The sequence below is a fragment of the Anopheles funestus genome, chromosome X, assembly GCF_943734845.2.
Source record: "Anopheles funestus chromosome X, idAnoFuneDA-416_04, whole genome shotgun sequence".
NCBI classification, from domain to species: Eukaryota; Metazoa; Arthropoda; class Insecta; order Diptera; family Culicidae; genus Anopheles; species Anopheles funestus.
Window position 1 is genome coordinate 12,071,786 of NC_064597.1, and position 11,322 is coordinate 12,083,107.

At 48.4% G+C, this 11,322-nt stretch overlaps 1 protein-coding gene across 7 annotated transcripts in view; it reads right to left on the reverse strand.

The window, feature by feature from the left end:
- Positions 1-6,314, reverse strand: part of LOC125768298 (dorsal-ventral patterning protein Sog) — a 35,564-nt gene extending 29,250 nt beyond the window's left edge. Inside the window, exons 1-3 of one of the 7 annotated variants that reach the window (XM_049435944.1) lie at positions 6,061-6,314; positions 4,155-5,135; positions 416-728 (exon numbers count right to left, since the gene is read on the reverse strand). The gene's annotated coding sequence lies outside the window, so the exon portion shown is untranslated. The other 6 variants (XM_049435768.1, XM_049435859.1, XM_049436119.1 and 3 more) reach the window with 6 other exon arrangements.
- Between the last annotated feature and the right edge of the window lie 5,008 nt (positions 6,315-11,322).

Below are 11,322 nucleotides of genomic sequence, written 5' to 3' on the forward strand. Positions count from 1 at the left end.
ACGCGGTACCCTTTATTTTATTTTTTTTTCTCCTTTAGTCCTGTGCACGTACGCGTGGGTTAAATGCATACCGTGCATTACCCATCGGGCGAGGGGGCTGTTTTTGTCTTTCGAAGCTGCAGCAAGCAAACTTTTTTTTTTTGGTTGGGATTTCCCCTTCATTTAAAATGTCTAAACTATGGGCAAAATGTCGTGCGGGAAATGATAGAAGAATGTAATATACGGTGCATCTTCTAACACAGGTTATCCTCAATGTTCTACTCTTCTCTCTGCATCTCTCTCTCTCTCTGTCTCTCTATCTTCTCTCTATCGATTTAATCTAACTCGGACGGTTCAGGTCACTGGGTTTTTTTTTCTATAAAAATCCTGGAAAAGGAAAGTGTAACGGGATGGGGGAGCTACTACTCACACGCACCTGGATTGCTGGATCCTGGCTGCTCTCCTTGGCACCAGGCCGTCGTCCGGTGCCAACGGTGCCAGCGCGTCGCCGCACCGGCGATCGGTGACGGTCTTGCGTTTTCTGCGCTTGCGGGTTCGCTGCTTCGGGCGCGTCCAGCGGTACGCTGTTCTCCGGCCAACGGTCGATGTGCCCTGACTGGTACGGGGCAACCTATGGCCACTGGTACCGTTCGTTTCTTCCGTTCGTTCGATCGTTCGTCTAGTGGCACCGATTGTTGCACTGCGGTTGTTGCGGCTGCTTACATTTTCTCGCGTTTCGCGACCATACACTACACGGAATGGGAACAACCCGGAACAATGCGTTTGTGGGACAAAAGGAGTAGAATGAAAGAAAATAAAGGTTAGCTGAGGACAACACACAACTCGCTTCGATATCAGAATACTCTTTTGACCAATAAATGTAATCAAGTGAAACACTCCAACAACCAAATGAAACATCTCTCAACGGGATTGTTTCACTGCTCTCAACATTTTGAGCTGACGTCGTCTAGACATTAGCCCAATTTCCCCCCAATATTCTAACCCTGTCCAAGGAGCTAGTGACTTGCTTGTCTCTCCAATCCCCCTCAAAAAACTGCTCGCATAATGTGGCAATGTTGCAAACCTTTGTTTCACTAGCGGCCACACCACAAAACCCCCGATGCCCGTAAGGAATCGTGTCTAGAGAGACACCGCCGAACCGCGGTGATTGGAAGCTGGTGTTGATGGTTGCGTACTATACTGCATCTACTCGCACTGTGGACGGTGGTTGGTTGTTGGCGGCAAACATGACCTGCACCAAGGCATCAGCAAACCCCCCCCCCCCCCTCTCCTTCCCCGAGGGCGTGTACGTGCGTACGTACGCCTCTATATGTGTGCGTTACTCGCTCGATTGAGGTTGATGAGATGCGCCACCTCGGCCACTTGAGTGCAGCTGCGTTGACTCGTCGAAAACGTCAGGATCTTGCCCAACAAACGAAAAAAAAAATACCAAAACCACAATCAACCTAACGAACGAATTTCACTCATACACCCACACCTCCTGTGCACACACTACGATACACATACACACACACATACACACGTGAAACCTAATTTTTGGGGATGCTGTACCCCCCAAAAACTGTAAGCACAAGTAGGCGGAATCGGAGCGATGAGGAGGGCTTTTGGTATTGGTGGGGAGGAGGAAAGCTTAACGTTTCCCTTTTTCCCCGTTTTACGGGTTTTCCCGACCACTTACGTTTTAGCACCGACACAATTAGAGACGAACTTATGTATTTATATGCATATAAAACTCACAGCACTAAACTCTCCAAAAGCACTACAAAAGCCACGGGAAATGGCAGCCGACGTTCAGTTTCCGTTGTACTGGGGAAGGGCCTTCCGGTTCTTGAGCGTGCCCCGAAACTGTCGATGTATTTAGCAGCAATTTTTCTTCTTTTTTTTTTCAACAATTAATTTGCCCTATTTGTTTGAAACCGTCGCGTACGGACCCAATATCGAACAGGTAGTTGGGTAAAAGGGTTTTTGTTGTTCTTTTTTCTTTTTTTTTTGATAAAAGAAAAGAAGAGGGCGTTGATTGTGGGGTTTTTTTGCCGCGCTGGGTGATGAAAACGTGCACGAATCCCTCCGGCGGCGTGTGTGCGCGCGCGCGCACGCTCGATCGGTTAAAAGTAATGCGGCGGATTCACACAAATGTCACAATCTTCTCTGTGGCCAGAGCAACGAAGGAAAACACGGTACGAAAACAGAATACGGACGAATGAAAATTAAAAAAAAAAAAAAGGTAAACCAAAACGATCACCAACGGGTTAGTTTGGTATGTGCGACTGCCTTCTTTGATGCTGCTTAAACTTCTACTGTCGTTTCGCTGATGCTGATGCCCTTGCCGCTTATATCACTGCCGTGTTGCGCTCTGTTCTGACTCGTCCGAGCAACCGCGCGTTTGTGCGATCCGCTCGATGGGAAATCGAACCTTTTGCTTCTCCACCGTGTCTGGCACACTCTTTCGTTCTCTCTCACACTGCTCTCGGTCTCTCGCTCCTTGAACGTGGTCACGCAAAAAAAAAGGGCACACGCTCTCCTGCCCTCTCTCTCTATCTCTGTCCCTCTCTCTCTCTCGTTGCGGCGGTATTGTTTTTCTTTCATCCTCTCTACCTGTGGGTTTTGCGACATATTTAAAGCCGCTAAGCAGCAGCATAGTAGATCTTTTGCTCACTTTGCTCAATTTGCTCTCCCGGTTAATGCTATGTTCGCTCTCTCTCTCTCTGTAACGCTAACCGCGGCCACGCTACGCACTCGCGTCCAGTCTCCCGCGGTTGTGTGCGCTTTACGCCTAAGCTCGGCTATGCTCTCTATGCCGTACGCACCACACCAAACGCTGCAATTTAACGCGAGCGTGATTCGGCCGATGCGAAAACATGCGAAACGGTTCGCGTAAAACTGCATTCGCAGCCGCGCGCTTCATTCAACAACCAGAAGCTCGGTCGGTCCAGAATGAGCGATGAAAAAATTAAATTGCTAAAACAGCAACAACTACAGACAAAAAATACAGAAAAAAAAGAAACAAGACAAGATGCAAAAATGCTGCCCCGTTTTGAAGCGTGCCTGACAGAGCGAGAGCTTACGCATTTCACGTTAGTGCATCTCCTTTTTCTTCTGGTGGTATTTTTTGTTGTTGTATTTCTCGCTTCTTCATTTTGTATATATAATTTTGCTGCGTGCTTGTACGCGATCCGGTGTAGCAAGAGTAATTATCGCCGCGCCGCGCGTTACGGCGTTACCGTTGGGGACACTGACGCAGTGACCGTGTTCCTTGTGGACTTCTGTTGTCCTACCAGCTACTTCACCCTTTTTTTTTTTTGCCCTACCAAGAGCGCAACTCACGCACTATTCCGCACGATTGCGCAGTTTATGAATTTTTAAGGATGTTTTTTTTGGGTAATATTTTGCATACTCGGAAAAAGGGGTCTTGCATCATCCTTTACGTCTTCTAAGTGGCTGTGAAGCATCAAAAAAGTGTATCTAGTATTTCTAGTTATATCTAGATACACACACGTATGCTCTTATGTATATAAATTTAAAACAAACCTCTGCGAAACAGTTTCACCAGGAAGCGCTAATCACTCGCAAATAGGGGATGATGAACGTGGAGGGAAAACGTGAGAGGAAAAGTGATAAAGAAAGAGAGAGGGAGAGAGAAAGATAAATGGAGGGAAAGAAAGGATGAGCAGTGCCAAGAGAAAACCCAACGTCACTGTGACGTTTGTTGTGTAAAGATGCGTGCGTGCAATTTTTGGCTGAAGGATACACGATGAAGGTGATGGCGGGCGTGAAAAATGGGGGAGGGAAAGGAAGAATGGGTGGGTCAAAGACAATGTTACTACAAAAATACTTTTCGTACAAAAACTTTTCTTCCTTCCTCCCTCCCTCTCTTATCCATTTCTGATTATTTTCTTCAATAGCAACCTATCCTAACTATTTGAAATACGTTTGCTACTTTGAAGCTTATTAAGCGCTGCTTAAGTAGCCCCCAAACAATAAACTCGTTCAAAAAAAATAAAATAAATAAATAACAGACGATCACATTCGATTGAAATCAAATTCGGCAAGCCATCTAACTTCGCCGTACCAAAAAAAACAGAGTGATAATCACACCCTCCTCCCATCGCACCCACCCTCCCCCCCCCCCCCCCATCACATACTATCCTACTTACCTTTGTGCGAGTTGCAAATCATTCGCGTTGCGCGCTGATTCGTCCCCAAATGACAACGGGTGTGATGTGTGTTTCGCTGCGTGCGTTTTGTTGCTGTTGCCTTCTCTTCTTCGGATGGCAAGTAGTAACTCGGTTGATAGTGTTGCTGATGATGCTGCCGATGATGCTGCTGCTGCTGCTGCTGCTGCCGCTGCTGTGGCCGCTGTCTTTCGTACTACCTGGGTGTGCGAAACTACACCTTTACGGCCTTTTGCGCGAGCCGATGATAAATTGTCTCGTTTGTCTCGCTCACACTTGAAGCCTGCCACGCTGCCCGCCCTTTACACGGCCCTCCCCCCCGCTCGTTTAAAGCTGCTTTCCGCACACGGTTTCGCAGGCGTGAGAGAAGGCGTTGTGTGTGTGTGTGTGTGTGTGGGGGTGTTTCGTTGGTGGAAGACAGTGGTTGGGAGGATGGAGACCGGTAGACGGTAACACCAGCGCCACCGCCACACACCTTGACGGCGCCTCCAGGTGTATGCGTCTCGCTCGCACCGTCTAGCGATCGTGTTACACGAATGTATGTGTGTGTTGGGGTTTTGGGGGTGAGTTGGGAAAAGAAGGGTGGTGTGTGTGTGTATGTTATTTTTTAAAAATTCTAGTCAGTTTTCTTATTTTTGATATCAATGTTCTGCCAGCGTCTTCCTACCCACCGCCCTGAACGATTTGTTGTTGTTTTTTCTTCTTCTTTTTGCTTCCCACGTCCCTTTTTGCACACCCCGCGGTGTGATCACCTTCGCGCGTTTTTTGCTCGTATTACCAGCCGTAGTGGTTCTCTTCCGCTTGTTATTCGGGGGAGGGTGGGGTGGGGTGGTAGAAAAAGATCGCGATCCTTAGGTGTAGTTGTGTATGTCGTCGTCGTTCGTTGTCGTCGTCGTTCGATATGCGTTTGATCGTGGTAGCATTAGCTGCTGCCGGCGACGTACTGCTGCTGCTAGTGGGCGGCTGAAATAGGAAAAGATGGTTCAATAGGGGGAAAAAAGTACAACAAAAATCACACACACACACACACGTGTGCATATAACTTGACAAATGTAACGTCAGGAGGTTATACAGAGCCGAACATTACACGACCAGATCAACCTTGGTTTAGTCGAGTTTTGGTGGATGGGGATCGGGTAGTTTGAAGATGTAAGGGCAGGAGGAGGGGAGTGGGGTAAGGCGGGGGGATAAAAAGGGCTAGTGATCGACGAGCGGGGAAGATCGGAAAAAAGATATGCCCGATTATCGTGCTTCCAATAGCACAGCAAATCTTTATAGCTCCATCATCGTCATCTTGTCTCTCACCCATACACAGAAGCGCACAAAAAAAGAAAAAAAACCGCAACAAAAAAAAGGAGGAAAACGTTCTCAGCTAAGGTGATGCAAAATAAATCAAGAACCATGCCCGTTACACATACACCCCCATCCCCCCCCCACCCCCACCACTCAACTATTTTCCCGTCTCCCATCGATCGGGCCTTCTAATGTACCAGACAGAAAAGTGATCGTGTGCAATTAGCTAACCCTTAACGTTGCCTTCCTTCCGTCACCCTCCGTACACTATTACCTACCCTTCGGTACTGTCGGCGCCCGGAAGATAGGCGCACGCGCACACGCGCTCGTTCACGATCGAAGACTCACCGACGCCTGAGGGTGTATCCCGTGCTGCCGTGCAAGTATTGCGCTTTCGTATTTCCGGTTTTGTTTGTCCAAAAATTAACCACAGCAAATAGAAATAAAAACTTTACGCCACACTACACACACTACGCTGTACTCGGCAGGACAACGATAAAGCGGTGGCGTTCGTTCGCACTGGTTGCGCACTTGCGTCTCAAACGCCTAAAAAGGGTCTCTGTCCGCGTTTGGGCACTTGGGTAAAATCGATTACCTTTTCGGCTGCTGCTTCCGATGAACTCGGTCGGTCGGTCGGGGGATTCGGCACACCCTCAGGATGACACCTGGTACCGGAACCGGGGTAACGTCTTGTCTGCTGTTCCGCTACACTATTCGGTCGGTGCTTGTGTCTTGCACAAATCTCCGTCGTCGTGATCGTGCACGTCGCGGTCACGGTACATCACTAGCTGGCGCTGGCGGTTCTGCTCGTCGGTGGCTACCTACTAAAGCTGGCAAACGATGTGGCGCTACGCGCTTTTGCGCGGGCCGGTTTTTTTTGTTGTTGCGCGTTTTGCGCTCGGTTTCTGCTCTTGCTCTCTTAGAGCATTTTAGAAAGAAAACTAAACCGTATGTATATACCCAGACACACACACACACAGACAGAAATGAAATCGACAAAACGGTAACCGGTGGTTGTGTCGGTGTTCTCCCACTCATCGCAATCGTAAGGTCTGACAGCCTTTCCAACCAAAGGTGCGACTTTCCTTGGTGAGCGCGCGCCCGCAAAATACACTCCTGAGACACTTGCGCACGCGTACAGTAAATGCCGTGTCGGTACCCATCATCCGTTCTTCCCATTTGCCGAATAATGCCCTATCAGCTATTCTTACGTCTATCGTCCCATCATTTTTCCTGTGGAGGTGTAGAGGATTTTTGGCCGAAGATGTGTGTCTTAATATATATACACGCAACCATCGTAAACATCGTCTGATATAGACACACTGCTTACGCTACGTTACACCCCCCCGCCCCCCACATTATTCCTTCCCTTCCACCATGAAGTACTCTATACGAAAAAAAAATTGCCATTGCGTAGCGATTGGCTCACCAGCTCCCATAAACGCATAATTGGAAGTTGTCCGAGATCAGTACCGTCACTGATAAACATTATCCAAAAATTCCAGAATTCACACAGAGCTTACAACCAACCGCATCCCACCCTCGCAACACCACCCTCCCCCACAAACAGAGAGAGTCCTCCCACAAAAGTCAGTTGCAAATCACGTGCGCGGTTACGGTGGCACGAGGATTCACCGCAGTTACCACCCTTCCCCTTCTCCCAACCGTCCCCATACGTTGTCCGCCTTCCGACGATTGAGTTTTCGCCGGTGGCCCAATGAGTTTACACACCGGTGTTGTCCAACTGCCCCGAGATTAAAGTCCCAAGATTTATGCCGATATTTCACCGTTTCGCGTTTTCCACCCCGGTGGTGGGGAAAGGGGATTGTAAAAGGGGGGAGGAGGGACGCGGGAAAGGATGGAACGGGGCCGGGTTGACATCTGTGCTCCGTCAATTACTTCTGGCTAATCCGCAATATTGCCGGCTGCTCTCATTTTTCGGGTTTTTACGAGCGCGCGGCGGTCCAACATTCCATTCAGCGGTTAAGGATGACCGTTTGGCGCATGATGGCGCTGATTGATGTGATTGAGCCAATACTGCTATACCTCCGCTATGTTTCATTCCTCCCCTCTCGCCCACTTACCCTCCCTTCCCTTCTACTGTTCCAATCGGTTCTTGCGTTGCGGTTGTCTACTAGTTTTTCCCGCTGCACTTTTCGGTCGGCGCCACGCCAAACACATCTTTGCCTTGCTGGTAGAAATTTAGGTTGGGAGCATATTGGGTTTTTTTTTCAATACCGGGCATAACTTCAGGCGCTCAAAATGGCACAGTTAGGAGGGGGAGGGATACTAAATCCCTGTTCGTGTGAGGCTTCAACCTCCATACCGTAGCCGATTTGCGTGAATTCGCAGACTAGAGTGTACATACAGTGGACAAAACGGTTACTGAAGGTGTGACCGTCGGCATACGACGGCGTATGCGTCATGTAGTGTACCGAACCGTCAGACAGTTTTTTTTTCTTCTGGTTTGGTACGGTTTTCTGGGAGGTGAGATGCCTGTTGGGTCTTTCACTACAGCATACCGTACCACATTCCCTAGTGATGATGCATCGAACGAAGGAGAGGAGGGGCCCGGGTTAGGGGAGGGGCAGGGAGGATAGGGAGTAGCAGTTTTGTGTTGCCAAAACTAGCGCTAGACTAGAGCTGTATGAGTGTGTTGGGTCTTTAGATATTATCTCACACTGAAGACTTCGTTCTCAATTAGTAAGAGGCACTGCCATTAGATGACTTACCCCATTCGGAGTATTCACATTACACAATCACAATGAACGGATTGTGATTGTTGTTAAGTAAGGTAAATCACAAAGCAAATTTTGGATCACCAGCAACAAAACAGCAATTTAGTAACAGGATAAAAAGCCCATCATCGACGACCTTGACAAGCGTTCGCAATCGGCATTGTGTGCCGGTTATAGCCAAACAAGCAGAGCTTGCCTATGAACGGGACACCCCGAAACCGGACCTGGGATGGGTAATTCCGGTCGTAAAGATGCAGTACGCACCCAATCCTACCCATGCCAGCCGGTAAAAGGGCAAATGTGTGTGTGTGTGTGTGTGTGTGATGGGCGTACCGAATCCATCCAAAAGGGCCATTAATTTCCAAAGCAAGCAGATTGTGATTTTACTAACAAAAAAAAAGAAAGGAAAAGAAAAGAAAAGCGTAACAGGCACCGGGCCGTGCCACAGGTACGGCAGGATAATCGCCAAAAACTCCGGTGCTAAGGGCCGACCACGGGTGCATATGCAAATGCCGGTGAGCAATATGCTAAATCGGTGGAAAAAACCAACAATCTTCCCATGGCCCATTTTGTGGGATCCGAAGCCGCTTAAACTGCCCTTCGGGTCCCATTTACCTTTTTGCCCACCTCCCGAGGGGCGGACATCTATCGTTGCTTTTTTTTGTTGTTGTTTGGCTGCTTCTTTTTGTGCTTCTGTTGTTTATTTTTGTTCCTCTGTTTGTTGCTGGAAGGAATCGTTTTCGCGCACCAGCTCAAACCGGCACCGGTTGCTACAGAAGCAAAATCAGTTTTGTGCAAAAGAAGTTAAATAAACAGGCCAAAAACCGGATAAACAATTCCGACCACACAAAACACCCGGGAGCGATGGTGGTAAAAGCGGATTATTTAGCAAAAACCAGCCCCTTTTTTTGGCCGGTACGGAGGACATTCGCGAAGGACCTTCGGTAACGTACCCGGGGCTGGCCGCAAACAACGAGTTTGTTGTTTTTTTTTGTGTTGCTTTTTGCTAACAGAAAAGCACAAGAAGCTTTGGGTTTGCGGGATGCAGAAGATGGGCCGGTACGGGTGCTAATAGATTCACACCCCATCCATCACTGGTAGAGAGAACTGGTAGAAGGTGTCAAATATGGGAAGCGGGCGTTTGTCTATGGATTGATACAGAAAGCCACAGGAAAGAGATCGCTTCGAAACGGGGCCGTTGAAGAAAGGGGGAAAAAAACAAAAGGTGAAACAGCACTGGAAAGTCATCCAAGGGTGCTAAGGGTGAAGGTAGCAAAGAGAATTAGTACCGGAAATTCCCGCGGAACGTCACGAAGCAACTACCTGTACGTGAGCCTGGCGCACACGGTCCGGGAATCAGGGATATTGGAATCTGGGAACGTTCGCTTCAACTCTCCCTCTCTCTCTCTCTGTCTCTCTTTCTCCACGATCGAGTGACTGATCAGTGCAGAGGAGCACCTGTGAAAATGACTACCCCCGGCAGGGCTAAAAGGGACACGCACTGTACCTAGGGATGTAGTGTCGCGGATTCGCCGGGGAATTTCCGAACAAAAACCGAAGGACGAAGCAAACAACTACTTTGTAGGTATTTTTGGCACATTTCAACATTGCATGCCGAGTTTGTTTTGTAAGTCGTTTCGGGAGTTGATTTACCGTTGAGGTTATCCGGTAATACCGCAACCGATGCGGCGCTTTAAGGCGTGTGCTCCAAATGTGCTCACATAACCCAACAAAACAACAAAAAAAAAAACCTTGGATTCTTGTGGTGGCACATATCTGTGGTCCATTTTGTTCTGGTATTTTTTTTTCAAAGCATCAAATCGGATTTTGTGAGACGTAAGAGATGGCGGCTGAGATGTGCAGAAGAAGGCACAGTTGATATAGGACACATATACTTACTTAAAGAAAAAAGTAAACGAATGTTCTGGTTTTGTGGTCTAAATAAGATCTTTCTGCCCTATTATTACAGGATTAGCCGGGCGGACATTACAAATGATCCTGCCACGGGGCCAAGAAAATAACAACACCCTAATTTACCCAACTCCAACACACGTGTTGAAGCTCGCCCTCACATCTCTACCTCCCCAGTACTGCCCATTACCCCCCCAAATATCCGTGTGCCGATTTATGAACCTCTTGCGCTGAGTGCGCTTCCGCATTAAGGCAGGAATTAAGGCAGATTTATTGCCGCAAAACTAACGACGTAAATATTGGGTGGAGAAAGCAGAACCATTTCAGCTGCAGCGTGTCGTGGATCGTTTCGCAACACCCGGGTTCGTTCATTAGGGCCGGATGATTAAGATGGCAAACAGGCCAAAACCCGCCGAAAACAAAGCCAACGATTCCGCGCTGAGATAACATCAGTTGTGGGCTTAGGACGTCGTCGTGCGCATCCATTAATTAACCTTGCAATATGTTGCTACCGCTGGCTGTGTTTCACCATATCACCACTGCTGCTGCGGTGATCGAGAGGCTTGCAACGCTTTGTTCTAGAAACTTCGGGGGGCAACGGATATGCCCGAATGTCTAACGCATGCAGTGCACCGAAGAGTTTATTATCTCATCTTCACTATATAACCTCACCAGTTTTGCTGAGCAAGGTGTCTAAAAAGGGGCGGTGTAAAAAAAAAATACAAAAAAATGTTAGCCACCCAACTAACCGTCTCCGTTGCCCAATTGCACCAAACCTCAATCCGCTTCCAACAAAGCAAACTGGTGCTAAAATGCATTCAAGGGCAGCGACGATTACCTTACGGCCACCAGCCGCAGCTGGAAACGAAGCGGAGACAGTGCATTTCGCGACATTAGAATTACGAAACACCTTCGAAAACCCGCGAAGATAGCATCGGCAAAACGGTTTTTGGGGGAAGTGCCTGCAGAAATTCGCACACGCAAAAATGGCTGATTGATGAGATCTCGCAAACTTTAGGGCGGAAGCATTCCAACAAAACAATTTCTACAGGCAAGACCGTCTCGTGCACGGAGCAAAAGGTGTACCACCGTGTCGTACGAACCAGTGTTCGACATGCGGCAAAAGCATCAATTAGCGAGTCGTAAACTTTTGCACTCGAAGCGAACGGCGGGGGGACGGTGGAGCCGGCAACCGCGTGTCCGTCATA